The sequence below is a fragment of the Nomascus leucogenys genome, chromosome 22a (assembly GCF_006542625.1).
Source record: "Nomascus leucogenys isolate Asia chromosome 22a, Asia_NLE_v1, whole genome shotgun sequence".
Lineage (NCBI taxonomy): Eukaryota > Metazoa > Chordata > Mammalia > Primates > Hylobatidae > Nomascus > Nomascus leucogenys.
The window spans coordinates 94021421-94048040 of NC_044402.1; the positions used below are offsets into that span (position 1 = coordinate 94021421).

The window sequence follows — 26620 nt, forward strand, 5'->3', positions numbered from 1 at the left end:
AACTAAATCTTATGACTTTTTTTTTTTTTTTTTCCATGCCCCTTATATCTTTTGCCTTAAAGAGCCAGGCTCTGTTTTCCTTATGGTACATTTGAAAATATTCATTTTAATTTTTTTCCAGAAATGATGACATCAGAAAAATACAATTGCTGTAAAGAAAGCTAAAAAGTTCGAATGATAGGATTTATTCTGGGAAATGTATATTTTGCAGGTGAGATTACATGATGCTGTACTGAACTTGACCAAAAACTTACCAAGAAAGTAGTATTACACATAGACTAATTTAGGTGAAGAAGGCTACAATAAAACTTCATATTGTATTCCAGTCTAGAAATTGGAAAGATTGAGGATAGTTTAGGGTTTTGTTGAGAGGATAAAGACCAAAGTGATGAGAGGCTGGAGTTTATGTCAAACGAATAACTGAGGAAAAATAGGCTGTTTAGTTTGGTGAGAGATTAAGCCAGAGGCTTTGATAATTCTCTCCAAATATTTGAGAGGCTGTTTCATGAAAACGACTCCATTTTGGTCTTATGTATTTCAGCAGAAATAATGGGTAAAAGTTGCAGAGACAAATGTGTGGTTCAATAAAAGGATAAACATATTATTTCAAGAGTTAGAGATTCACAAAGAAGGAATGATCTGACCCACCAACATTGGAGGCATCAAAGCATTTATGCACTTGATATATAATCTTTCCTAAAAAGGTAGTATTGTTTTCTTAGGCTTATAGTCTTAGAAAATAATAACTTTAGAAACTATTGAAGTTTTCATAATAGGTAGTCAATTTAATGTAGAAAAAAAGATCTCTAAAAGTTAAGGCTTTGTTGACATTTCACCCTACTCACTGTATTTTCATTTGAAGTCCCTATATATTTTAAGACAATTCAAAAAACAAAAATAAAAATCTCATACTGTCTCTGTCATGTCAACTTAAAATGGCACCTTTAGTAGAATTTATATCCGTATTAGCACCCCGACATTTTCTATCCTTTTTTTCCCTATAGGTGTCAAAACGCATTACAAGGTACTTACGGTGATCAGTTCTGAGACAGAAGGGTAGAAATGAAATAAAATGTAAATGAAGAAAAATGATTCTTAAGTAGCAAGGTATAATCTAAATTACCTTCTGTCAGGCTTTAAAAGACATATAGAAAGAGCTACATAACCTTTATGCTCCACAAATTTGTATGATAAGATTTATTTATTTGTCTTAAATGTTGCTGACACCCCAAAGGCAAATCCCTGGAAATCATGAGTTACAGCTGCAGATTTTTGCCTCTGTAAAATATAAACAAATTTAGTGAGAGTGGCCATTGAAAATATAAACCATGGTCTTTGTTTTCAGTGATACAGAAAAAAAAAATAAAGCTATTTTTCTCTATTTCATCATGTTAGATGCTTTATCTTTCAGCAAACCAAACAGCCTGTTCATGGGTTTTGCCTTCACAACTCTCATCAGGAATATGTGACCCACGCTGCTAAAAAGAACTGCCTGAGACTGGGTAATTTATAAAGGAAAGGGGTTTAGCTGACTCACAGTTCCACATTGCTGGGCGGGGGATGGTGCTCAGGAAGCTTACAATCATGGTGGAAGGGGGAAGCAAACATGTTCTTCTTCACATGGTGGCAGGAGAGAGAAGTGCAGAACAAAGGGGGAAAGCCCCTTATAAAACCATCAGATACTGTGAGAACTCACTATCATGAGAACTGCATGGAGGAACCACCTCCATGATCTAATTACCTCCCATGAGTTCCCTCCCCCAATACATGGGGATTACAATTTGTATTACAATTCAAGATGGGATTTTAGGTGGTGACACAGCCAAACCATATCAAGATAGTAATCACGTTTTTTTTTTTAAATCATTCTGTTTGAATATATTATCACTTACTACTTATCTATTATAAAAGCCTTCTTTATTTAGATAAATCATCCTGTATATCTGAGATCTGTGGCCCATAGAAATAACAAGGTTAAAGTGTTAACAAGAAATTAATGAAGTCATATATGTTTGAGGTTTAAACAAATCATTAAATGAAGATCATGTTATTCATTCATGAGCATTACTTATTGTTATTTCACTGTTTACCAACAGCAATTAAATGATACATATTTTAAGACGGAATTTTGTGAAAATTGTAGGAATTACTCTTTCCTCTTAAATAAGTTTTATGTGTTAAAATTAAGCGTCAGTGTTTCCTTTCAGGTTTTATATTTATCCCCAAAGGGAGAAGTAAAATCATCACACAGCAGACCAATGGGAGTAAATTGTAGAATTTATCTATCAGGAATATAAGGGATAGGATCATTTTTAAAAGATAACAATCTGAAATGTTTACAAATTCTAAATTTCATAGATATGCTGTTATCTGGAATCTGAAAAGGAATAAAGAACAGTTTTGCATTCCAAATGGTTCCCCAAGCAGTGATGTAGATGAAAACAATTATAATTTCATTTTCTTACAACCAGAAAAAAATGCCTGTCAATTGGAATATCAGCCTATTGTCAATAAAAGTGATTCTCTGAACTTAATTTCAAAATACCTTACCAGTATTCCTTGAACATAAGAAAGTGCTAGCAGGAAGGACTCCAGAGTATATGTGAAATAGGTTTAAAGGAAAAAAAGTAATAAAAGTACACAAACAAATATATAAAATATGTTACTATTGCTTTCTATTTTATTTTTTGAAAAATATTTTTAAATATATCATTTCATCCTTAATTTTAACACATAAAACATCTTTTTCTTTTTTGTAGACCTGGCTCTGTGAAAGAAAAGATTGGAGGTAGGCATTATGCAATCTGTCAGTGAGAGGGATGTATGAATGTGCCCTTGAGTACCAGTCATTAGAATGACAGGCCACTGCATTTTCTCTTCAGTTAGAAATTTTACTACCCCTGGAAATACTGATAACTTTTTGGAAGACTGTATCTATACCGTTTCATCTAGTCTTTACTGATATATGATTTTAAAATATTTTCTTGGTTGGTACAGACAGCACTAATGATGCATGTAGCTTGCCAAAATAGACATTTTTGTTTATAAATGTTAGGAGAATTTTGTATAATCTTAGATACCACATACCTTACCTGGGGAAGCTGAAGATGAAATATCTCATTTTATTTTTATATTTGACTTTCCAAAATCGGATACCATAAATATGAGCTTTGAGACTTATTGAGCTCCAGTGATATTCTTTGCCAGATCAAATATTCTACTGCAATTTCAATTTACTAAATTTATGTGTGAAAATTAAAATTTAATCTTAAAAAGTTTAAATATCACTGGTATTATTATTCCCTAAAATAAGTTTTTATTTTTGTAAGTCTTAAAACATTTGGAGTAACTGGGGTACAAATTAACAAAGCATAGTCCATTTATTTCATCACAAATTCACAGCAGATTTCAACCTGCTTGAGAAATGCTCAATTTAAATAGAAATAAAATGTGCTTACATGAATAAAAATTAGTGATAACTTTCCATTTCATGATATGCATATTGTGACATTAAAAATTATGTAACATTTTATTTAAGGTATATACAGAAAGTGTCATCAGTAAATTGTTGTTTCTTTTCCAATAAAACTTGTTTTTAGATATTCTATATTGCCAAATAACTCTTACTAAATTTTTTTTGTTTAGTTTTGTTTGTTGTACTTCTTCAAATAATGGTTATTCTCTGGAATTTCCAGCAATGTGGTGAACTAAGTTGATCTAAATGTACTCTGAATACTGAGAACTACTGGGGAAAATATGTGCAGAACAACTGAATCATAAAAAAGGAAATAAAAATATCCATATTCCACAAATGAAGAAGTAAAATAATGTTGGTTTTGAGGGTGCCAGTCTATGCAGCTCAGATAGTTCCAGAATTTTAGCACTAAAGTAACAAAAGGACAAACTACAGTCCTCATGGATGAGAAGATGATATGTTGATACCTGTAAGAATTCAAATCATGGAAGTGATTCCTCTATGAGGTGAGAATAAGTAAAATTCACCTTGAAATGACAGTAATCAAAACAGTGTGGTACTGGTATAACGAGAGACATGTAAACCAATGAAAAAGAATATATAGCTCAGAAATAAAACCTTCTATATAGGTTCATGTTATTTTCAACACAAATGCCAAGGCCATGCTATGGGGAAAGGTTACTCTTTTAAACAAATTATGTTGGGAAAACTGGATGACTACATGCAAATGAATGAAATTGGACCCTTGCCTTGTAACATATACAAAAACCAACTCAAAATGATTAAAGACCTAAACATAAGAGCTAAATGTCTACAGCTCTTAGAAGAAAACACAGCAGAAAAGATTCATGACACTGGATTTGGCAATTATTTGTTGGATATAACATCAAAAACTCACAAAAGAAAAAAATAGGTAAATTGTACTTGATAAAAATTAAAAACATCTGTTTTTCAAAGGACATCCTCAACAGATTAAAAATTTAAGGAATGAAAAAAATTGCAAATAATGTATCTAATATGAAATTAATATCCAGATTATATAAAGAATTCCTACGACTCAACTACAAAAAAGGTTGATTCAAAAATAAACAAAATACTTGAATATACATTTCTCTCCAAAGCAGATAAACAAATAGCCAATAAACACATGAAAAAAAGCTCAGTATTTGTAATCATCAGGTAAATGCCAATCAAAACCAAAGAGATAGCACTTTATACCTGTTAGGATGGGATAGCTATTACTAAAAACAATGACAACAACAAGAACCACCAAGAAAATAATGTGTTGGCAAAGATATGGAGAAATTGGAAATCTTGTGCATTGATGGTGGGGATGTAAAATGGTGAATCTGCTATGGAACACAGTAATCTATATAGCAGAAAATTAAAAATAGAATTACCATATGGTCCAGCAATTCTATTGCTGACTATATTTCCAAAAAGATAGAAAACAAGGACTTGAACAGATATTTGTGGACCCAAGTTCATAATTACATTACACACAGTAGTCAAAGGGAAGCAGTCTAAGTGTCCATTGATAGATGTACTGATAAATAAAATGACGTAGATACATTGGATATTTTTCAGCCTTAAAAAGAACATTCTGGCACTGGATGCAGCATAGATGAACTCTAAAACATGATACATGAAATAAGCTGGTCACAGAAGGAAAAATACTGTATAAATTCATTTATGTGAGATGCTTAGATTTGTCAAATTCATAGAAACAGAAAGTAACATGGTGGTTACCTGAGACTGGGGGGAGAATAAAAAAGAGTCATTGTTTAATGGGTACTGAATTTCAGATAGGGAAGATGGAGAGTTTTGGAGAAGGATGGTGGTGATGATTATACAACACTGTGATTGTACTTCATGCCACTGAACTGTACACTTAAAAAATGGCTAAAATGGATGGCAAATTTTATGTTATATATTCTTTACCATAATTTTTAAAAAAACAAAGCTCAGTTGGGTGGCAGAGAAACTTGTAACGTAACTGTATTTTATGAGTTATGTTACACTCTCTTCAAAAAGTCAATAAATTGACTTAAAAATATGGCTACCCAAGCTGGTATAACCTAACTCACTGTGAATCAGCTAGTCAGTTATCTAGCTAGTTAAAATTACCTGTGTCATTTATATGTATATCCATTGTAAGAAATTGTGTGCTATAAAATTTAAAACATACATTTTCTAGTAATTTTTATACTTATGATATATGAATAGGCAAATGTAGGTATAAGAAAAACTTTTCTTATGTGTTGCTTTGGACACATTATCTAGCAAGGACAATGTGTTTCTCCGAGGCTTTGGTAGCCATTTCCTATCTCCATTACTTTCCTTTCACTGTAATTTTGAAGAGGTAACAGATTTTATTCTCTTCATTCAGAGTAAATTATTTAATTGCTGAGGGGAGGAAATAAAAGGCAAATATATAATTTAGATATTATCTACCATATATTTTGTCTCATAACAGATATTGGACACTAAGAAATATTTATTTGAACTGAATAAATGAGTTTCAATTGAAACTTTATTTCAGGTTGATTTTAAGCTCTCAACAGATATTTACACTTGTTCAAGAAATTAAAATCCAATATATTTTTATTTAAATAGTTATTTATTGGTTGTGAGTACTTATTGCTTTTAAATGTATAATTATAAAAATGCTTCAGAATTAGTGAAAGACTTCAACAAGTTAACTCCAATATATGTTGCTCACAGAACAATTTTAAATTGATGTATTACCTTAAACTGCACCACAACCATATATGTTTAGCTTTCTTAACTGAATTTAATAAAATATTCCTGTGAAGTCTATAGTTATAAACATTTTTGATGATAATTTCATTTTGGATCAATGTTTTTTCCTCCTGGCAGGAAATATTTTATTTAAGTTGGTCTGACTATAATATTTCTTCTAAATGTAGTGAGGAAAAAATAATTTAAATTTTAAATTCATTTTAATGTGATTACTAAATACCATTTAGGGACAACATTTTTCTGTCAAGATAATTAATAATTTTAAAATATGTTTCAATATGCATTTGCCTGCAAGAAAATATATAATACAATGTCTTGGGAGAACATCCATTGTATATTTCTAACTGTGATATTTTCTATGTAACTACTTGGAATGTGGCTACATTAATATCCAATATTAAACATAAAAGATACACATTGTTTTTGCAAAGTCAGCCCTTGAGACAATAGCTCATTAATATCAAAAATAACTAAAATATTTTGCTTCTATCAGCTTAACCAGTTTCTAATTTGTTTCCCTGAATTGTATCAAGATCCTTACTGATACAACTATTTCACTTTACAAGCTCTTTCTCTCATATCTACATTTCCAAAATACATATTGAGTGACTATTATCTGAATGAAATTCTTTTAACCTTTGTTCAAAACAGTAATGTTTTGAAAGGAGAGGAACAAAACAATGCTAAGTAAAGTGTGTATTGAGAAAACTCAAGCACTGAGCATAAGTTATTATTTTCATTTGCAAATGATAGCACAAAGCAGGTGGCATTATTTTTTCTTTTTTAATGGTTTTTTTTTTAATCAAGTGGAGAAACATCTTTCGTGACTTGGGAAAGAGTGCTATTTGTAAAAGTTTTATTCTCCAATGATTAAAATATTTATAGATGTCAAAAGGTGGGTGAATGGTAGTGAATGTTGAGATGGGGTAGAGAAGAATGTGTTTAAGGGAGTCACTGATACCAAACCAGAATGCAGGGGTAGCTCAAATGGAAAAACAAAACAAAGCAAAACAAAACAAAACATGGAAGTGTTTTAAACTTGATTTAGTGAGAGATAGAAATCGATCTTTTAATGAAAATCCAAAGCTAATATTAGAATAAAGCTGGATTATCAAGGATAAACCTTTTCTATAAATACTGTGTTGAATAAATATGTTGAGAATCAGTGTAGCATAGTGAAGAAAATAAAAAAACTCTAATGTTAGATCTAATGGAATGTGAATCCTGATTTTGCCTCTTGAGGGGTTATCGAATTTACTAAAAGTATGTAAATAATCTGTACCCTCATTTCATATATAAAATGTGAATAGTAAACTCTCTTTTGAGATATTCTAAGACTTAAACAAGATAAAATGTAAAGTTCAAGTAAATGAGCTGGACTATAGAAAGTACCGTTTATTGCGGTTGTTCTTAATTATTTATATTTCAATAATAGCGTCATTACTTTGTTTTTGTAGGGAACTATCCTTCAATATGCAGACCTATGTCTACTGATAGATAACCTTTACATTTTAACCATACAGTTATGAACAAAAGCTGGATGTAGGAAAAATAATAACATAACCTTATTGCTGTACTTATGAAATTAAAATTCTCTGAAACCAAATTTTATAGTCCATTAATTTCATGTCCCTCTTTACAGAATGCCTGCAAGTTTAATGGCCAACAACATGTTTAGGTGCAATGCCCTTTGTATGTAAGTGTGATGCCTTAGAAAGAATTGAGAAATATTCTAACCAGTGGACCTAAACACTGGAGACTGTTATATTGATTTGGTTGAAGTGGGTCAGAAATTAACTCCTGCCGCAAACTGAAGTATTTTGTTTGGTTTGCAAAATAAAAAAAAAAAATCAGGAATGTAGACTGCTACAATGCCAATGCCAAGGAGAAGCAGTTAAAATAAGTTTATACGTCGGTATCAGTCCTTGCTTCATTGATTTTCGTAACCTATCTTAGAAGAGGATGGCTTAGATGGAAATGCTGTAGCAGATCCTAGAAGGCTCTACAGTTTAACACTGTCAGAAACCCCATATTTCATAGCTGAAAGTCAAGTTCTTTCTTGAGACAGGTATGAAGAGTGCACCTCCATAACTGCTACAAGTGGTGAATTGTGACAGAATGATGAATAGTTGTTAGACTCCTCATTCTTTCAAATAACTAGTAATATCTGTACCTTAAGGTAGCAGTAAACAAAATGACTTCTTTGGTCATCATTATATTGCATCAACATACATGACTAAATTTTATAATGAGGTTTGAATAATCAAAATTATGTATTTACATCCCCTGTACTCCATTAATTAATAATTTTTTTTCATAAGTTTTACCAGGTCCTAGCCTGAAAACACCAATATCAAGGTTTATTAACCAGATTAAAATTTACAGAATTAAGTTGGCAACAAAGGATTATACCCCAAAATCTTTTTGAAATTACGTTCAATATAGGCTACTCTATATGAAAGATAGTGTATATAAAACATAATATTTTTGTTCTACACTGCATAATATTATCTAATACTTTGGAGGAAATTAGTGAATGACTATTTGCTGAAATAATGAACCGATTTATTAACTGCTTTCTTGTTGGTTATCAACTTATAAGTTATTGAGAAATAGAGGACATATTTAAGTAAAACCAATTTTCACCCAGAGTACAACAGCACTGGAATAAACTGCATTTGGATTTTCCAGTAGTTGGTTAAAAGTTTTATTAAAATACACAACAAGTTCTCTTCTAATTTATTTCTACACCTCATTGTTTGTTTCATCTTCTTTTAATTTTTTATTCCAACGAATAAATTCCAAGCATTTATTAGTGCCTTACATACACTAATTACTGTTTTTTGAATAAATACATGCTGTTGGGTAGAGTGCAACACATGAGGGCAAAGAGAGGCTAGCTGTTTCTCTTCCACCAAAGTACTCACAGGAATTACTGGAACCTTTTCCTTATCTGAAAGACACTTGTAAACTCATGGTTTTCACTCTGTCTACATTTTCAAGAGAGCCAAATATTCAACATTAAAACATGACTTTAAAGAAAATAGCAGAGTAAAAATTAAAATGAAATGTTATGGATCTAGTAGTTTTCAAGAAAGATTGTGGGCTGGGCATGGTGGCTCATGTCTGTAATCCCAGCACTTTGGGAGGCCGAGGTGGGTGGATCACCTGAGGTCAGGAGTTCGCGACCAGCCTGGCCAACATAGTGAAACCCCTTCTCTACTAAAAATACAAAAATTGGCCAAGTGCGGTGGTGGGCACCTATAATCCCAGCCACCTGGGAGGCTGATGCAGGAGAATCATTTGAACCTGGGAGGCAGAGGTTGCAGTGAGCCAGGACTGCACCATTGTACTCTAGCCTGGGAAACAAGAGCAAAACTCCATCTAAAAAACAAACAAACAAATAAAAAAACAAAAACAGAATGATTGTGAAGCCAGGAGTGTGATGGCTCATGCCTGTAATCCCACCAATTTGGGAGGCTAAGGCAGGAGAATCACTTGAGGTCAGGAGTTTGAAACCAGCCTGGCCAACATGATAAAACTCCATCTCTACTAAAAATACAAAAATTAGCTGGGCATAGCGGCACCACCTGTAATCCCAGCTACTCGGGAGGCTGAGCCACAAGAACCGCTTGAACCCGGGAGGTGGAAGTCACCTGAGCTGTGATCACACAACTACACTCTACCCTGGGCGACAGAGTGAGACTCTGTCTCAGAAAACAAAAACAAAAACAAAAACAAGCAAACTGTGAATAAAGGCTTTTTCCAATCAGTTAGGACATTAAATGTCTGAGTACTTTATTGAGCACTCATTTCAATACCAGTCCTCCAAAATAATGAGTCTACTCAAAAAGAATATAAATGGGAGCTAAACACTGAGCACACATGGACATAAACATGGAAACAACAGACATTGCAGGCTACTAGATGAGGTAGGAAAGGCAGAGGCTGTGGGTTGAAAAACTGCCTGTTGGGTACTATGCTAACTACGTGGGAGCAAAATATCCATGTAACAAACCTACAAATGTATCTCCGTATCTATAATAAAAGTGGATCCTAGGGAAATAGTTACAGAAATTTGGAAAGATAGTTCCGTAAGGATATTAATCACATTATTTGTTATTGCAAAACAATAACTCAGTATTTTGAGGCTTTTTATTTACTATTTTATTGTCTTCTAGCTAAATTGCACATTCCATTGAAAATTTTAATAATCAAACAAATAAATTCCTTGCCTAAAGGATTTTATGACCTGCGCGGTAAATTCTTTTATTCTATTTATTTTCCCAGGCAGTGGCAAATACCCAGACCCTAGGTTTGTGCCTCAGGTATATGGTCTAATAGAAACTCTATTGCACAAAAATATGTTTTCCACAAAAATATGTTTTCCACAGTCTAAAAGGTCTCTGCGGGCAATTGTTCCTGGAAGAGCAGCTCTCTGGATTTGCTTTGACTTTCAGTGATGTTTCCTGCAGGCAGGCAAGACTCTAAACACAGTTTCTCTCATCCAAGCATCTGGTAAATTTTATAGATAGTAGTTTACTGATCATTCTGCCACTGAGTAGATTATTACTGACTGGTATCTGACATTCTTTTAAAATGCCCTCCTGTTGAGAAAATCTGGACATGTCAAAATTGAAGCATATTTAGATATTAAGTGTGTCAGATAATATTAAACAAAAAATCAGTAATACAAATTTAAATTGAGTTGCACAAGAATTTGAAATCAAGCAGCAATGAAACATAACTATTTTGGTGAAACTTTGAAGCTTATACACACGAGAGAGTTTAAAAATTCTCTACTGCTCGTGTAAGAAATTACAACAAATTTAGTGACATAAACGAATGAATTCTCTCACAGTTCTGGAAATCAGAAGTTCTAAATCAGTTTCACTGAGTTAATGGCAAGGCTTATTCCTTGTAGAATCTCTGAGGTTAAAATCCTTTTATTGGCCTTTCCTAGCTTCTAAAGTTTCTTTTCTTACATTTCTGGGCTCACCCCTTCTTCCACCTTCAAAGCCAGCAGTATAACATCTTTAAATCACTACCTCCCTCTTAACATCTCTTCTGTCTTTCTAATTACTTCCCTCTTATAAGGACTCCTTTGATTAAATCAGAACCACCCACATAATCCAAGATAACCTTTCTGTCCCAAGGTCCTTAATCACATGGGCAGTATCTTTTCCCATGTAAATTAACACTAGTTTCTGTGGATTAGGGCAAGGACATGGCATATTTATGGCCTACCATAAATCTTTAATATTAGAAATCATTATATATATTTTATGCATAATTTATACATATTTTGGGTTATGTACAAAAATATAATTGAAACTCTACTCAAATATTTGACTTTCACTCAAATCTTGATATTTACTTAGTAGGCACTTATTTTAATGATATCATATAACAATTATTAATACTATAATATTTCATCATACTGCATAGGTTCAGCCTTTTGAGAAATGTTTAAGGTGTTAAATACTTACATTTAGATGACTTAGATGACAGACCAAAATTTTCTTTTTCTTTTTTTTTTTTTTAAATACAGTCTCACTCCGTAGCCCAGGCTAGAGTGCACTGGCACGATATCGGCTCACTACAACCTCTGCCTCCTGGGTTCAAGTGATTCTCCTGCCTTCCTGCCTCAGCCTCCCGAATAGCTGGGATTATAGGCACGCACCAACATGCCCGGCTAATTTTTGTATTTTTAGTGGAGACAGGGTTTCACCACATTGTCCAGGCTGGTCTTGAGCTCCTGACCTCAAATGATTCTCCTGTCTTAGCCTTTCAAAGTGCAGAGCAACTTGGGCTAGGATAAGCTTGCATGATTTGTTTCTAACCTACTTGGTTGTCAGTTGAGCTTGCACCTGTAGTCAGCTGGTAGTCTGTGGTCATATCCATATATATAGTGGTCAGCTTGGTTTCTGAAAAGCTTGATGGAAGTAACTGGGCTGCTCATCTTCAGAAATTTTGGGGGGGGTTTCACATGGAGGTGATCATCGAGTTTACTAGAGTAGCAAAAGATGGCATGTCCCACTGCAGAGCACAGGTATGTTTCTTGTCTCTGCTTTCATGATGAATACTATTGTACCATTTACCAAAGTGAATATATGGCCAAATCCAGATTAAGGGCAATAAATTCAGAAATATAAAGCTCTTGATGGAACAGCTCTTGATGGTTTCAAAGTGAAATGACAAAAAGGTGTGCATACTGGAATTGTAGCCATTTTTGCAATCCACCACGCTTAGGATATTGATTCCTAAACCAATTATGTCAAAGGTAATTGCATTACCATTATCATCACAGTCAAATACAAGGGTTATTCAAATACTGTAATAGAGTTGGAATTATTTTTTCAAGGTAAAAGTTTAAGGAGCTAGCAAAAGACTTGGGCTGGCAACGGTGCCTATTCTATTCATCCCTCCCTAAACGTTCAAAGGGCATGTGATCTAACAAATCATTTAGAAGCTCTTACCAAGAACTTTTAGTCTTAAGCCTAGGAAACAAACATCATATTTAGATGTGGAAAATTCTTATGATATAGTTCTAAAAATGTTTTCAGTTACCTCCTGTTACCTTGATTCCAGTCCTTCCTAATAATCTTCAAACTGCCTGTAACTTACCAATAATTATCAGTAATCCAATATTTGTTTTTTTCCTTACTTTTTGAGACATTTCTTAATTGAAATATTTTATCTGTACTTTTCTCAAGAGCTGACCTAAATTTTATAGCTCATTCTGTTGTAATCCAACATTGAATAAATATTTGAAATATTTACAAATCCTGCATAGACTGATGTGATTTACAGGTGAAATCCTTCTTATCGGATGTTTATTGGAGCTTCTTTAGTGTTAAGATCTATAAATATGTAAAAGGACATGTAGGGATCCCTGATTTTAGCCTGTTAAAAACAAGCATTAAGATCAATTTAATTTGTAAGATGATAAGACAAGACAAAACAAAATAATATGACAAAAAAGAAAACACCTGTATGTTTTCCTTTTGCACCTATTTTACATGATATTCAGTTGCTGATGTTTCAACTAAAATCATGAACATGGAAGCTGTATGATCTTTAAGTTTTGCCATTATGTTTATGAAATAGATCACTGTTTCAAAAATCCAGAACACTAGTCCAATCCCATTGAGCAGTGACTACTATCCTGACTAGATAACTGTAATGTATACAATACTTAAAATGTTCGGATCGGTTTTATTCTCTGCTAGATTGTAATAAAGCTTTATGGGTAGCTATAATTAACCTCTATGGATGTTAATTATGAGCTTTTAGGGATCTTGCAATTGTTTACCATGCAATTCTCTTAAAAGATGTCTGAAGCAGCATAGATTAAAAAGTATTATACAGTAAGACTTGTAGCCATACTCATTCAGTATGGAAAAATAAATAGTTGCTAACAGTGACATGCAGAGGTCATTTATTTTTTGTTCACCATAAATTATTTGTTCCCTTATTAGGTATAGGAAGGCCATTTATGGCATCAAATACTTTTCTCAGAATGAGCTCAGGCTCTCAGTGGAGCTCCCAGGCTAACCTATGAAAGGTGGAAGATAGTATCGATTTTCTCTACATCCACCATACTATTATTGTCTCCAAGGTTAGCTGAAGAGATGTAGCGAAATTCTGCCCCAAAAGAGAACATAATGGAGACTAGACCTTTGGGTCGTGTCGTCGTATTTCAAGTATCAGGGCTTCACCTCTACTAGTTCCTTTGTTACGTCTGTTCCTAGAGTGCTTTCTTTTTTTGTGGTTCTTATAAGGTCCCTGATACTACCTTTGCCAACATCAAGGACAGAATCACAATAGAAAGTGTAGATGTGTAGCTCAGCAGTGGAAAGTTACTTAAAATAGAACTATTATTTTAAAATTGACATAAGAACCACAGTTTCAATTTACTTTGGATGTGAACACTAAAGTCTTCTGCTTGTATTTCTTTCCTCTCTATATATGTATATATATGTATATATATACATATATATCTATATATCTCTCTCTATATGAATCGTGATATGTATATCACAATTTATTTTGTCAATTCAAAGTATATCTAACCATAACCCCAATTCATCTTAAGACATTTTTAAATTTATAATTTTTAAAATTGAGAAACTCTAATATCTGCAAGAGACTGAGGTAGAATTAGTGCCAAGTATTGGGGAATTTCTATTGTTATGGGTCAAAACCTCACATATTTCCCTAATTACTTCTTCCAGTAGTCTCTGCTCTATTTCTATATAGCAGGCACTGTATTTCAGGACCTAGAATTTTTCTTTACTCAGGCAGCTCTTTCTACCAACTGTTAAATCAGAAATTATGCAGGATTTGAGATATTACCCTGTTAATATGATAACTGCCACAATTTTATAAACACACATATGTACACACAAACACACACACATATATATGTACACACATACATATATATATATATAGATTCCTGCATATATATGTACATATATGGTATATATGAAGTGTATCTAAAATATATAAATCTCTATATATGTGTGTGTGTATCTCTATCTCTGTTTTTATCAATCTATATCTATTAATAGGAACACCATACTTCTGGATCAGAGAACCAGTTCCCCACAGAGTGAAAAAATGGTAGCAAAATGTACATGCTCTGTCCCCTGTACATGCAGGGCTTTTGCATCAGACAAAATGCATCTTGGAATATAAAACCTGGAGCTTATTTGGGGAAGCTGGTATATTACACCATTCTCCCTCTGAAGAAGAGTGAGGGAGGCCTCTGTTCTGGAACGTAAACACATCCTCTCTGAGAAAGAGTGAAGGAAGGGGGCCGAGGAGAAGGTGTTTAACTCTCTTTTACTATTCTAAAATATAAACAAATGACTTGGGATTCATTATCCTTAGAATATAAGTGAAAGGATTCAAGGAAGAAGCAATTTTACTTTTCATTGGCAAGAAAAAAAAATCTCTAACTTCAAAGGCATGCTTGCCATGCAACCTTCTTTAAACCAAGATACCAGTACTCTTCGCTCTGAAAGCCCTGACCATGCAGAAGCATGCAAATATTCATGAAGCCTTATTATTCAACACCACCATAATGTGTGTGATGGTTAATAATGAGTGTCAACTTGATTGGATTGAAGGGTGCAAAGTATTGTTCCTGGGTGTGTCCGTGAGGGTATTGCCAAAGGAAATTAACAGTTGAATCAGTGGACTGGGAGAGGCAGGCCCACCCTCAATCTGGGTGGGCACGATCTAATCATAGTTGCCAGCATGGCTAGAATAAAACAGGCAGAAGAACATGGAAGGACTTGACTTGGTGAATCTTCTGGCCTTCATCTTTCTCCCATGCTGGATGCTTCCTGCCCCAAACATAAGAACTCCAAGTTCTTCAGGTTTTGGACTCTTGGACTTATACCAGGGATTCGTCATGGTCTCTTGAGGCTTTGGCCACAGACTGAAGGGGGCACTTTTGGCTTCCCTACTTTTTAGGTTTTGGGACTCAGACTGGGTTCCTTCCTCCTCAGCTTGCAGACGGCCTATTGTGGGACTTCACCTTGTGATCTTTTGATTCAGTTCTCTTAATAAATTCCCCTTCATATATACACATATCCTATTAGTTCTGTCTACTTAGAGAAGCCAGACCAATACAATGTGTTTCCTCATATATTCCCCAATCCTGGGATTCTAAACTCCAAGAAATCTCTCTCCTTTTAAACTATCGTCCTCAGATTAATAGCATGTCTCTTCCTCTATCATCCTGGGCAGCTAACAAACAGTTTTCAATAATTTTAAACAATTCTCAAAAAAAAACAAGAGCCAGTGCCTTCAAATGGTTGGTGATTTCTGTTATAAAAAACATCCTTAATGAAAGGAAAGTCAAAGTGTGAAAATAGTATAACACAAGACAAAACAAATATGGGATAAATAACAAATTCAGCAGCCCAACAATTTATGCTGCCAAAGGTTCCTTCGTTTCAGCCTTGCCTGATAGTAGATCCTCCTCTTACACAATGACTTTTATTACTGAAAATGTATTTTTGCATTGTACAGCCTCCACAAATTCTGATATGGAAATCTTTAAATGTTGTTCTAAGTGTTTAAACAATGTTCTTTGTCTTCTTTCCTTTTTCTTTTCATGATATTTTAATTTAGAAATAGAAAACATCTTGGAAGAAATAAAAAGGAAGAAACCACAAAATATTCAGCAAATTTTCACTCCATGAGCTTCTCAAACCCTCACTTGTTCACCCATCCCTAAGATGGAAAACACTCCTCCAAAACACATACAGCTACCAGCAATTATGTTATTAATAGGAATATGAACCAATTACACAGAAAATCCAATGAATCCCATTATAGCAAATCTTATTGCTGTTGCCATGGCAATCTTCTGAAATTCTTTTCTATCAGGTTCGGAGCATCTTTTAACCAGCTGAACCGAGTCCTTTACAAACTGCCAACTTGGCTCAACAAACTGTATTACATGATCCATGATTGCCTGTACCAGCTAAGATGCCCAAACCATGTTCTTTCATTTGAGGAGACAATCAAATATTTTTGAACAGGGTTGTGTCTGTAATGGTAATTTATAATAATTATTTCAGTGGCAATTGGGTCAAAATATTAATGTGATAGATAGGAGACTGGGAAAACACAGCAGACAATATTGCAATAATCTAGGTATAAGACCATCCATACATAAATCATCACAGCAATGAAAATACTAAAAAGAGGACTTTGAAAGTAGGAGACATTTGAAAATAGTAACTTATACATGAGTTTTCAAGTATGGGAATAGTTAAAATTCAAAATCAACAACATTTATGTAATGAGAATAATGAAAATATCCCTGATTACAAGTAAAGTAAAAAAAGAATAGAGAACCCAGAAATAAATCCATGCATTTACAGTCAACCTGTTTTAGACAAAGTTAACAAAAATATACATTGTGGAAACATACATCTCTTCAATAAATTGTATTGTAAAAACAGAATATCCATATGCAGAAGAATAAAATTAAACCCCCATTTCTTGTCATATAAAATTAAATCAAAATAGATTAAAGACTTAAATCTAAGACTGGAAACTATAAAACTACCAGAAGAAAACACTGGGGAAATGCTTCAGGACATTTGAGCAAAGATGTCTTGAGTAAGACCTCAAAAGCACAGGCACTCAAAGCAAAACTGGACAAATGAGATCCCATCAAGCTTACAAGCTTTTGCATAACACAGGAAATGATTAACAGAATGAAGGACAATCTGCAGAATGAAGGAAATATTTTTAAACTATTCAAATGGCAAGGAGTTGGCCAACAGTTATATGAAAACATGCTTAACATAACCAATCATCAGAGAAATATAAATCAAATGAGTTTTATACAAAAAATAGAAAATAAAAAAGCTAACAAGGATGTGGAGAAAAATGAATCTTTGTACACTGTTGGTAGGAATGTAAATTAGTAAAACCACCATTGAGAACAATATGGAGGTTCCCTTAAAAACTATAGATAGAACTACTTGATGATCCAGAAATCCCACTGCTGAATACATATTCAAAGAAAATAAATCAATATATTAAAGAGATATCTGCATTCTCATTTTTATTGCAGCACTATTCACAATAGCCAAAATACTGAATGAAACGAAGTGCCCATCAACAGATAAAAAGATAAAGAAAATATCATATATATCTGTAATAGAATATTATTCAGCCATAAAAATAATAAAATTTTGTCATTTGTAGCAACATTGATGGAATTAGAGGTCAGTATGTTAAATAAAATAAGCCAGACACAGAAGGACAAATATCACATGTTCTTACCATATATGGGAGTTTAAAAAAGTGATCTAGGGAGGCCGAAGTGGACGGATCATGAGGTCTGGAGATCGAGACCATCCTAGCTAACACGGTGAAACCCCGTCTCTACTAAAAATACAAAAAAAAAAAAAAAAAAAAAAAAAATTAGCCGGGCGTGGTGGCGGGTGCCAGTAGTCCCAGCTACTTGGGAGGCTGAGGCAGGAGAATGGTGTGAACCCGGGAGGCGGAGCTTTCAGTGAGCTGAGATCGTGCCACTGCACTCCAGCCTGGGCTACAGAGCGAGACTCTGTCTCAAAAAATAATAATAATAATAAAAAGTGATCTAATGAAAGTAAAGAGTAGATTGATGGTTATCAAGAGCTGAGAAAGGTATCGGGAAGGGTGGGTCAAGAGGAGCTGGTTAATAGGCACAAAAATACAGTTACTAGAAATTAGCGCCAGTGTTCAGTAGCACAATAGAGTGACTACATTTAGTAATAATTTATTGCATGTATATTTCAAGATAACTAGAGAGTAGATTTGAAATGTTTCTAACACAAAGCAATGTGAAGTGTTTGAGGTGATAGATATCTCAATACTCAGATTTAATCATTGCACATTGTGTGCTTGTATCAAAATATCGCATGTACCCCATAAATATATACAGGAAAAGGGGAGTTTATTTAAGGAATATTATGTTTTGAATTCTTGTTAGAATAGCTGTGTAGAATGGTACAGAACTCTAGACTGTCACCATGAGAACACTAGGCTTAATTAATCTTGGGTATGGCAAATAAAATTATATTTATGTTTTTTCTATTAGAACCCCTAATTTGTCTCTTCTCTTCTTCACTTAATGAAGCCATATTTCTGGTGTTAACTTTGTCTCAAAGACAAGAATGACACACCTTTCTTATGAAGTTTTCACTATTTTTCAGGAACGTTAATTGTCAAAGGTGGCATCGAAACTTCACAGCTCTTCACTTAGCCTCTGAAATCTTTGCAATATATTTTGAGTATGTGTTCCAGAGTATATATCCTTTTGTTTCAAGAAGTTAATTCCACGTAGTTCAACTTTATTCCATTAGAGATATTATATTATAAGCTCTGGATAATTCAGTGAATTAGTAGTATATTTATGTTTAGTGAATCAATATAATTGCACATCTAATCATGGATTTTTTTCCTGTGCAATTTTAATGCATTTTACAAATGAACAGAAAACTGTACTTCTAATATTAATTAATGACCATTTGTTCTTTTTAAGTGTTACTGCAAGAAATGCTTTTAGTAATCATTGTCTGCTTTGCTTTTCTGTAATACAGGGGTCACAATCTGATATCAACATACAGCTTTACATTTATTTCCTTTTATTTTCATACAATTTTATGTGAATTATAGGCATTAAATCTTAAAGCTTTAAAATTCCCTAAGAAGGTAGAACTAATATGATGTTATAATTGAAGAGCAAGCATATACACAACCTTGAGCTAATCTAATTTTCTAATTTATTTAAAAAGATTTAAAGCAATTAGACTCATGTTAATAAGTAAGGTTATCTTTAGAACTCCCCCGGTAATACAGTATGGTGCATATCTGCATGTGATATCTAGAAGCTTATAGCAATCTCAGGATCATAAGTCCTTATTTGATTTCCCAGTGGCTATATTTGTTTGAATAGACAGATGTAACAAGGGTGAGCATATACATGATATGTAGGAAGTTTAACTTTTTATAGATAGTACTACAATGGTTAAACTCTCCAAATCTATAAACTTTCATATTTTTCAGACTATAGACCACTTAGACCAGGTAAAATGCATATGCCAAATGATTTAACCTGGGAATGCAGATGTTTTCCCATGAAGGGGAGGGGATAAACATAAGAACTTTTATGTGCCTGGTTAAAATACTTAATACAGCTCTCGTTTTCCGTGTCACACTCTCTTTTTGACTTTTGTAGATTTAACTGTGAAGTTGGGGGAAAAAACACACATTGTACTCTGTCTTGTGTTGACATGAGAATATGCAATAATCCTCCTTGGGTTAGATTTTGAGAGACCCTAGATTTCAAGAGAAAACATTTTTATGAGTAATAGTCTTGATGTTGTAAATCCATAGGGATAACTAGATCATAATGATGAATAAACTCATAGTACAGTTAGCACAAAATGAAATGCTCTCAATTTATATCTTTGAGATAGAAAAATAGTTTGTATAAATTGAGGCATATTTTTAGAAACATAATATTTTTCAACTGTGTAATTTCTTTATAAATATTAAACTAAATGAGCTAAGAGAGAATTAAAGATACATCTATTTGTAAGAATACTTCCTACTTTTGAAATACTTTATTTGTGGAAATAACTTTAAGGAACAAATATGAAGAATGCCATGGAAGCAACCTTATGATAAGTCATTTGTTTTTCTGTATTCTTCCCTACTGTTTATCTTGTTAAGAAACTTGTTGAGCAATTCTGCTGCATCTACTGGCACCTGACAGGAGTATCATCAGTCATTGCAGAGGTTTTGGCCTACAAACTCTTTTACGGGATTCAGGAGGGATATGGATTTAAATTTTAAACTGGTTTCTGTCAGTGTGACAAATGAACACCAGAAAATTGTAGGACAATGGTAGAATGTCGAAATGCATGCCAAGGTAATGGGCCAATTTTCAAGTGGAATCAACAAAAATAGCCTTAAAATAGCTCCAGGTTACACCATTATTTTCATTCTATGTCCAAGGCATAGGAACAGCATATTATTAATTTTTGTAATCACTGCATTATATTAAGAGGCTGAATAATTTATTCCTGAATAATTCAATCCATAGAATAATAATTTTAACAAAACTGTTAATAGAGCATTGATTGTTAGCAAAATTTTTCGAAAAGTCCAAATAAGGTATTAAGACAAGATACGTAAAACATTTTCTCTCGGGTTATTTTTTCTGAGTTTATTTTGTTGGCAAACTGATTGTTGCTTTATTACTTTATTGGTTTTTATAACACTGATAACAGTGGTATTCCGAAGTGTGCATTCTTGTCCTGATTTTTCAAGTATGTTTCAGCTAGAAGGAACTAGAAAAGATTATTGCATTTTGATGAAGTGCATTTTAATAGATCTGGGGACTCTTAATAAAATTAATTGAAGCAGTGACTGATATGATATGAACTGGAGCACAGTGCAGCCTGCCTCAGGCTTTAGATTCATACTCAGAAGTCAGAACTAGAAAAGTGCTCGGCTTCAAATTTTTCAATTCCCATAAGTTTTTTTTATTATACCATGCAAAACAGCTTTAGCTGCATAGTTGTTCTCTCGTAATGAAATCAACATAAATGGTTCAATGTTGGTATTTTAAGGCAAGTCACTTTAAGATAGTTGAAATCATATTGTACGGAATTTTAATGAAATACTAATTGTTTAAAATTTCCAAATTAAATACTTGTCAGAGTTATTGCAACACAACGGTGAAGAAATCTTAAAAGCTAATAAGTTTTCCTAAGTATAGTTTAAATATTAATATGTTAAAGATGTATTAAATACTTACCTCCATTGGAATCTTAAGTGTTTTATAAAAAATATTCTAATTGTTTAAGAAAAAGAATAAGTTATTTTGCTCTAAAAATGCTGCAGTTAAGTCTCTTAAGAATTTATTGTTTTAGTAAATTTATGTCATATTTAAAATCTCAAAATTAATAATTTATAATTTCATAACATGACTGGTATCTGCGTTATTTCACAGATAATAAGGAAAAAAATATATTACATTGGGGAGAAATATGTGTTTACTTTTATTAATACCTTTTAATCATTAAGGTAATAAAGACAGTAAGTAAAACCAAGTGTTCAGATAATAATAGCAGAATTTAATACTTTTCATATGTACTCTATGAAAATTTATTCCTTATCTAAATTTATTCTGAATTAGAAATTATATTGGCCTAATACACAAAATTATTTAAGCATTTAAATGCTATTAAATGTGATTTTTGTTACCATACAGTATAGTATAATACTAAAGGATTGTTAAATGATTTATTATTATTATGTTGATTTCATTAATATTCTTCAATATGTCAAAATGGAAATTGTACTCAACAATGAAGTAGACCTGGTAAACTGATTTTAGCAGCCTAGTACATCTCCAGCCAGTTCAAATCTGATTGATAGTCAACCTGATATTTTGAGGAGTCTGAGGAAATAAATTGATCCCCTTCAAAGCCATCATGGCACCTACAAAATTATGTTATATTACAAAAATGCATTGATAAAATAGCATAGAGGTTGAAAAATATAACATCTCTCAATTTTATGGGGAAATACTGACAAGAATAAAATTTTTAAAAAATACACACACTATAAAAATCTTTATTGGCAGAACTATGCATTGATACACTGAACTAAATACCTTTAAAATATGTTTTTTTCTTCCCTTAGATTATGTCAGCATGTGTAAATGTGAAATATACACATGCAAGTACAAAAGAAACATGTTTGGGCAATTTTAAAGAAACTGGAATACAAAAAAAGAGAATATAATATAACACAACATTTTGTAATATTCAGCAGAAATATAGTCTCAAGTAAAACAAACTAATGAAGGTAATAAAGTGCAATAGAATATTGTATTTTATTCTTCTTTCAAGATATTGGAGTTCTGAGCAGAATTATAGCACCTAACACATGAACTGGTTTAGCAAATATTCATTATAATGAAATATAATGATGGTAGTTGCTATAACCAAAGAGAAATTACACTTCTTTTTAAATTCTGTGATGTTGGTAATTTTGGGAGAGTCAGCTTTATCATCAAAATTACTCTTGGTAATCAAATAACTAAGCAAAATTATTTTTTGGAAATCCTTAGTCTAAAATCCAATGTGGAAACCACCTAAAATCAAATTACTCTTGAAATTTCTAGAAAGCTGCCATATTGAAGACTTACATGTTTTTCTTGTACACTGGATATAGCTCACCCAAGTTTCCCTTATCGTTGAAAGACATGGCCCTTTAGTTCTGTCTTGCAACAGTTGAAGTAGTTACATTTGCAGGTTCTCTGTGGTATCAAAAACATAAAAAAATAAAATGTCATTAAATTTTAGAATCACATTCAGCATTATGAGAGAAATATCCAATTCTGTGTGCAAACATTCTGGGCCTGAGGAAATAAACCAACACAATTTCAAGCTCACATTTGGGTAGAAACTCAGTGATTACTCTGGAGAAATGCCCAGGTTGTTTCCTATTTTCTATCCTTCAAGGTGTTCCACCTGCCTCTTTTCTAAACCCTTATATATAAAGAAAAGAATATTAAATATAGTTAAATTCGTTGCACTTGTGATGTAATTTCAAAAATAACACAGAGAAGCAGCAAGATAGTGGGATAGAAAGGTCAGCCAATCATCTCCCCCAGCAAGGACACCAATTTAACAACTATCTACACACAAAAAGAACACCTTCATAAGAACAGAAAATTAGTTGAGCCCTCCTAGTATCTGTTTTAACTTCTTTCTCTGAAAGAGGCACTGAAGAGGTAGAAAAAACAGTCTTGAAGCTGGATGCCACCCTTTCCCCATCCTTGGGCAGTGGCAACATGGTGCTGAGTGTCTCTGGCACTGGAAGAGGGAGAACACAGCAATTGTGAGTTATTGAACTCAGAGAATAAAGGAAAACTAGACCAAACTAAACTGGGGCCCACACACTAAGGGAGCATGTAAACCCTCCCTAGCCAAAACAGAGTCATAGATCTCAGCAGTCAGAACTTGAGTTCCCACAGACCTTGCCACCAAGGGCTAAAGTTCTCTGGGTCTGGAATTAAACTTGAAAGGCAGTCTGGGTCATAAGGATTGCAACTCTTAGGTGAGTCCTAGGTCTGAAATGGGCCCAGAAGCAGTGGACTTGGACCAACTGAGACACCAGCTGGGGTAGCTAAGAGAGTACTGACATCAACCCTTCCCTAATCTCGGACTGCACAGCTTGTGGTTCCAAAAAAGATCCCTTCTTTCCATTTGATGAGAGCAGAGGAAAGAAAGTGTGAAGGACTTTGTCCTGCATCTTGGATACAGCTCAGCCACAGAAGGATAAGGCACTGGATGAAATTCTGAGACTCCCATTCTAGGACCCATCTCCTGGGCAACATTTCTAGACACACCCTGGGGTAGAAGGAAACCTGGTACTTTGAAAGGAAAGACCATTCCTGACAGCATTCATCACCTGCTAACTGAAGAGCCCTTGGGACCCCCAAAACCAGCAGCAATACCCAGGTACTATGCTGAGGGACTTTGGTAAGCCTCTGAGACTTATTGGCTTCGGGTAAGACTCAGCACATTCCCAACTGTGGTGGCTATGGAGTGAAAATCCGTCTTCTTGACAAAAGCAGAGGAAAAAGTAAAGGGGACTTTGTCTTGCACCTCAGGTACCAGCTCAGCCACAGGGAAGTAGATAACTAAGTGGGCTCTTGGGGTCGCCAGTTTCAGGTCAGGACTCATGGATGGCATTTGTGGATGTGCCCTGGACCAGAGGGGAGCTCACTGACATAAAAGGTGAGTCCCAGGCTAGGCAGCATTCATAAGCTGAATTAAGAGCCCTTGGTCCTTAAGGAAGCATTGGCAGTAGTCTGGCAGTACTCCCTGTGGCCTGTGGTGGTGGTGGATATGGGTTGAGGCTACTCTGCCTTTGCAGAAAGAAAAGAGTGAGAAGGATTGTGTCTTGTAGTGTGCATGTCAGCTTAGCTGCAGTACAATAGAACACTAGGTAGATTTCTAAGGCTTTTGACTCCAGTCCTTGACTCCCAGATGGCACCTCTGTACCCAAATGAGGCCTGGGGGAAATCGTCCCCTGAAGGGATGGACACAGGCCTGACTGGCTTCGCCACCTGCTGATTGTAGAGCCCTGGGCCTCGAGCAAACATAAGCCATAGGCATGGAGTGGTTACAGCAGGTCTTGGGTGAGACCCAGTGTTATGCTAGCTTCAGGTCTGACCCAGAAAAGGCATACTGGTGGTGACCACAGGGCTGCTGTGTCACTCCACCTTCAGCTTTAGGTGGCTCTGAACAGAGAGAGAGAGAAACTGTTTGAGAGAAAGTAAGGGAAGAGAACAAGAGTCTCTGCCTGTAATCCAGATAATTCTCCTGGATCTTAGACCATCAAGGAGGTACCTCTATGAGCCTACAAGAACCACAGTGTTACGGGGCTTGGGCACTCCCTAAAGCAGATACAGTTTAGATCTCAACACCCAAGTCCTTTCAAATACTGGAAAGCCTTCCTAAGAAAGCCAGGTACAAACAAGCCCAGATGTTGAAGACTATAATAAATACTTAACTTTTCGATGCCCAGACACCAATGAGTATCCACAAGCATCAACAGCACCCAGGAAAACATGACTTCGCCAGATGAAATAAGTAAGTCACCAGGGACCGATTCTGGAAAAAACAGAGATATGTGACATTTCAGGCAGAGAATTCAAAATAGCTGTGTAGCGTAGACCCAAAGAAATTCAAGATAACACAGGAAAGGAATTCAAAATTCTATCAGATAAATTTAAATTTAACAAAGAGATTGAAATAATTAAAATCAAGCAGAAATTTTGGAGCTGAAAAATGCAATTGACATACTAAAGAATATATCAAAGTATTTTAATAACAGAATTGATCAAGTAGAGAAAATAGTGAGCTTAAAGAAAGGCTATTTTAAAATACACAGTCAAAGAAAGCAAAGAAAAAAGATTTAAAAACAATTAAGCACACCTATGGGATCTAGAAAATAGCATCCAAAGGGCCAATGTAAGAATTACTGGCCTTAAAAAGAAGGTAAAGAAAGAGATAGGGCTACAAAGTTTATTCAAAGGAATACTAATAGCAGTGAACTTCCCAAATCTAGAGAAAGATATCAGTATCCAAGTAAAAGAAGGTTATGAACACCAAGCAGATTTAATCCAAAGAAGACTACATTAAGTCATTTAATAATCAAACTTCCAAAGGCCAAGGATAAAGAAAGGATTCTAAAAGCAGGAAGAGAAAAATCAAAAACAAAAATAAAAGCAAATAACATACAATGGACCGTCAACATGTCTGGCAGCAGATTTTCCAGTGGAAAACTTACAGTCCAGGATAAAGTGTCATAACATATTTAAAGTGCTGCAGTACAAAGAAACTTTTATGTTGGAATAGTGTAGCCAGTGAAAATATCCCTCAAATATGAAAGAGAAATAAAATCTTCCTAGACAAACAAAAGCTCAGGGTTTCACCAACACCAGACCTATTCTGCAAGAAATGTGAAAGGGAGTACAACAATCAGAAAGAAAAGGATGTTAACTGAGCAATAAGTAATCATCTGAAGGTACAAAACTCACTGGTAATAGTATATAGAATGTTATAACATTGTAACTGTGGTGTGTAAACTACTCTTATCCTAAGTAGAAAGACTAAACAATAAACCAATCAAAAATAATAACTGCAATAATGTTTCATGACATAGAGAGTACAAGAAGGTATACATAGAAACAAAAAAAGAGTTAAAAAGAAGCAGAGGAGCTATGTTAAGGCATAGAGTTTTTATAATTTTTTTGCTTGTTTGTTCATGCAA

General features: G+C 34.0%; 1 pseudogene; it reads right to left on the reverse strand.

Annotated features, from left to right (window-relative positions):
• Positions 1–13063: 13063 nt before the first annotated feature.
• Positions 13064–16727, reverse strand: LOC115832291 (annotated as a pseudogene).
• Between the last annotated feature and the right edge of the window lie 9893 nt (positions 16728–26620).